The sequence below is a fragment of the Myotis brandtii genome, unplaced genomic scaffold, assembly GCF_000412655.1.
Source record: "Myotis brandtii unplaced genomic scaffold, ASM41265v1 scaffold43, whole genome shotgun sequence".
NCBI lineage: Eukaryota > Metazoa > Chordata > Mammalia > Chiroptera > Vespertilionidae > Myotis > Myotis brandtii.
Window position 1 is genome coordinate 3,181,119 of NW_005366455.1, and position 4,745 is coordinate 3,185,863.

At 49.2% G+C, this 4,745-nt stretch overlaps 1 pseudogene; it reads left to right on the top strand.

Moving 5' to 3' along the window:
* The first annotated feature begins 590 nt into the window (after nucleotides 1–590).
* LOC102252506 lies at nucleotides 591–1,496 on the top strand (annotated as a pseudogene).
* The last annotated feature ends 3,249 nt before the right edge of the window (nucleotides 1,497–4,745 follow it).

Consider the following 4,745-nt stretch of genomic DNA (forward strand, 5'->3'; position numbering starts at 1 on the left):
ACAGTGAGGGGCGACCAGGCCAGTGGGGGAGGGGGGGCTGTGAGGGGCTATCAGGCAGGCAGGCAGGTGAGCAGTTAGGAGCCAGTGGTCCCAGATTGTGAGAGGGACATCCCCCAAGGGGTCCCAGACTGGAGAGGGTGCAGGCTGGGCTGAGGGGACCCCCCCTCCCCCCGGCCCCGGATCAGGCCTAAACCGGCAGTTGGACATCCCCTGAGGGGTCCCAGATTGAAGAGGGTGCAGGCTGGGCTGAGGGACACCCCCTCTAGTGCACGAATTTCATACACTGGGCTTCTAGTCTATATATATATAAAGCCAGTGACCATAAAAGCGTCACAACCATAATGAATGTTAGACCAGAACCACCATGGCCCCTCGCTGAGCTGGCCCCGCCTTCCAGGGAGAGGTTAGGGGCACTCCTAGGCAACATGGTAAGTTGTGAGTTTGATGGGGGAAAATCAAAGAAATAGGGGGGAAGGTCTTAAGGGTCTGTGGGGTTGGGGTGATCTGTCTGGAGTAGGTTTGGAGTGTGCTGGGGAAGGAAGAGAAAGATCCGATTAGAAAACGGCATCACTGCCGGCCTCAACCCTGAAATGGCGCTGTTGGCTGAGCACCTGCTGAAGCCGCTGCCCGTGGACAAGCAGATTGACACAGGGCCCTTCCTGAAGGCAGTGTCCCATCTGCTGCCCCTCTTTTTTAAAAATTAATTAATTAATCAATTTTTATTTATTTATTTATTTTTTAAAATATATTTTATTGATTTTTTACAGAGAGGAAGGGAGAGGGATAGAGAGTTAGAAACATTGATGAGAGAGAAACATCGATCAGCTGCCTCCTGCACACTCCCCACTGGGGATGTGCCTGCAACCAAGGTACATGCCCTGGACCAGAATTGAACCCGGGACCTTTGAGTCCGCAGGCCGACGCTCTATCCACTGAGCCAAACTGGTCAGGGCCTGCTGCCCTTCTTTGATTGCCTTGGGTCCCCAGTGTTTATGCCCATCAAGGCAGACGTAAGTGGTAACATCACGAAAATCAAAGCTGTGTACAATACCGACCCAGCCAAGTTCCGGACCCTGCAGAACATCCTGGAGGCAGAGAAGGAAATGTATGGAGCAGAGTGGCCCAAAGTGGGGGCCACACTGGTGCTGATGTGGCTGAAAAAGGGCCTCCACTTCATCTAGGTCTTCCTGTGGAGCATCTGCGACGGGGAGTGGGATGAGAGCCACCCCAACCTCATGCCTGTCAACGCCACCAAGGCCTACGGGATGGCGCTCAAGAAGTACCACAGCTGGATCGTGCAGAAGATCTTCCAGGCAGCGCTATATGCTGCGCCCTACAAGTCTGACTTCCTGAAAGCACTCTCTAAGGGCCAGAACGTGATGGAGGAGGAGTGCCTGGAGAAGGTCCGCCTGTTACTGGTCAACTACACGGCCACCATTGACGTCATCTAGGAGATGTACACCAAGATGAACACCGAGCTCAACTACAAGGTGTAGGCATGCCCAGTGGCCAGCACTCCTAGAAACAGACCAGCCAGAATCACTGTGAAGCAAGCTGGCAGGCCGCCTTGGCCTGCGTCCCCCAGAGCAGTCCAGAGTCTGGCTGGGGTTGCAGGGGACAGCCCTGGTTTCTGAAAAGTCATTTTTGGGGTCTATCCTAACAGGGCAATAAATAACCACCCTACTTCTGAATCACCTTTAATTTCATGGCAGCACAGACTGACTGCCTTCATTTCAGTGTGATAAAAATCAGTTAATGTTGCTAATAAGTCAAGTCCTAGGGTTTTCTGTCCCTATCCCCCACCCCTCCCCATGTGGTGCATGACCCTGGGGAAGCCCTGTCATACACCTCATTTTAAAAATGAGGATCTGGTGCAGTGATGTTTCGGGTTGTGTACAGACCATGAGGGGTTTGATTTGAAATTATACAGGATTTTTTTTAAAGCAGACTGCTGTGTGCTCTCCTGTGGTCGCACAGCCCAGCATCACAGCGCTGTCATTATAGACCCTGCTCTTTCCCACTGTCTTTTTCCAGACAGTTTTTTATAGTTGAAAACAACCAGCAAGCCTTTGATGACCTTGACCAAGGGGACTTTATTTTAAAGCTGTCAGGTATGAGTAACTGACCACAGATGACTGAATTTGCATTCTTCTGCATAAGTATTTTCTTCAGGGACAGCCTACACCACTAAGAAACTACCTATCATGTGTATTCTCTCAGAGGGGAGACCACAAGCCCTCCAGATGCTGAGACCCAAGGAAACACCTCGCTGCCTTAACTGTCCCTCCTGGCACTAACAAGAGCTGTTATTTTTTAAATATATTTTTATTTATTTCAGAGAGGAAGGAAGAGGGAGAGAGAGATAGAAATACCAACGATGAGAGAGAATCATTGATCGGCTGCCTCCTGCACGCCCCCAACTGGGGATTGAGCCCGCAACCCAGGTATGTGCCCTTGACCAGAATCGAACCTGGGACCCTTCAAGAGCTGTATTTTGAAAGTGTTGGGGTGAATAGAGGGACTCCCAAAGAATTCATGTGTGTTAAAAACCCAGTGAGGAACAACTGGTGATTTTTATGCAAGCACTAAATAATTCTTAATAAATAAATCTCTATTTTGCAATCACACACACACACACACACACACACACAAAACTTTGGAGATAGTGAAAGGCAGTTTGTCTAGACTGTTGAGAGCTCAGAATTAGAGTTTAATTGGGATAGAAATCCTGCTAATAGCACCTGATGCCTGAAATCTGAACACTCTACTTTTAGGCTTTTCAGTTCAAGTTTTTGGAGACTGCCTATTAAAACATTCCTGGTTGGAAAGTGTTTGTATAGAAGCCCATAAGTATTAAGTATTTGCTGTGTTTACCATGCTTAGCTCTCTGTAAGGAATATGGAATAATATTAAATGCCTCGTGTTCTCAAGAAGCTTGAATTTTAAAATAAAAAATAAAGAAGAAAAGAAATGTAAATATTAAAAATAAAAAAATAAGAAGCTTGAGTTTTAGGAGCAAAATCAGGCAGGCAGGCAAGCGGTTAGGAGCCAGCAGTCCCAGATTGCGACAGGGATGTCCATGTGATCGGGCCTAAACTGGCAGTCAGACATCCCCCCTTAGGTCCCAGATTGCGAGAGGGTGCAGGCTGGGCTGAGGGACCCACCCCCCTTCTGTGCACAAATTTCGTACACTGGGCCTCTAGTTTATCATAAAATTATAATTTTACACAGAAACGAATAATACCCATCTCCATGTTGGAACTTGTGGGCATACTTTCTCAGTTCAGACTCTAGGAGATTTCCACATGTTCCACTACAGGGAAGCACAGGTAGTGATTAGGAAGAACTAAAACTCTTACCTTCTAGTTTGTACAAACTGGGCAGCTTAATACTATCAGGAAGGGGAATTTAGATGTCATTCATTCATTCAACAAATGTTTATGTGCTTGCCCAGTAAATGCCAGGTATGCGTTGGGGGCTCATATACAATAGTGAATGAGGTGCTTGTCCTTAACCCCCACTTTTGCTGCTGCCAGGTTTCCCTCTACCTCCAATCCTTGCATGTGCTGCCCTTTCTGTCCACCATGCTCTCCCCCCCTGCCTGTCCCAGTCATCCGACTCACCCTGAGGTTTCAGCTCCATTGGACATGATGCTCAGTGGTGGCTTGCCCAATCCGCTCCCACACTCACAGCTCTCTACTCTTCACTTTATGGCTCCTGCCGAGATGGTTATGACAGAGTTGTGCGGTTATTGGACTCACCAAAGTCTGTTCTCTCTAGATTGTAAGCTCTCTGAAGGCAGGGACCACATCTGTACGCCTACTGTTTCCTAGTATCTAGCAAGGCACATAGTAGGCATTTAATGTAATATATGTTGGGGATATGAATGAAATCATGCATACATTCTTCCCTCAAGAGCTAATAGGAGATAGACAAATAAGCACATCAATATCTATGTAAATAGCTATGAGTGACGGGCTCTGGGAGACAGAGCAATTTTGCTGAGAGAGAGCTTGGATTTGGGCCAGCTCCCCCATAGAATCAAGCCCAAGGGTGTGCTCCTGGCTTCTCTGCAGAAGGGAGCCCGAGAGAACTCGGACCGGGAGCTTTCCCTCCCTGAGTGTCTGACACAGATTCAGACAACCAAGCAGAACTACTGCATCAGCTGGGCTGTCCGAGCTCAGGGCTCAAAATTAATTTAGCCCAATGCCTACTTTAGAGGTGGGAAAGCCAAGATGTGCATGACCTTCCCAAGGTCACAGAACAAGAGGCAGAACCGAGAACCCTGGTTCCCCCAAGCTCTGGGACTAGCGCTCTTCCACCTCCTCAGCATGTCCAAGTTCAAGGGCAAAGGAGCATTGGTGGGTTTCAAAACCCTCACAAGCTTTCTTTGAACTTCCACAAGGTTTAAAAGCAGTTGGCTGGGAATAGAAATGTATCTGCTCAAGAAGAGGTGAGATGAGGGGGCCGGAGGAGAAAAACAGGGAAGAGAGAAAGCCGGTCCAGAAAGGCCGCCTGCCTGGCTCTGGAGTCAAGCCCACAGGGTGGTTATGTGTGGGGCTTGGCAGTGCAGCCGGGCAGCCAGCGGGCACTCAGGAAGCGGTGCTCAGGTCCCAGCGGAGGCAGTCTGGGCTGCAGGATGGAGATTTATTAGCAGAGCTGTGCTCCAAGCCGCGGCAACCTGGCTCTGCTGCTGATTCCCAGAGGCCTGGGGTGGAGGGAGCAGGGTTTGGGAGAGGGCGGGG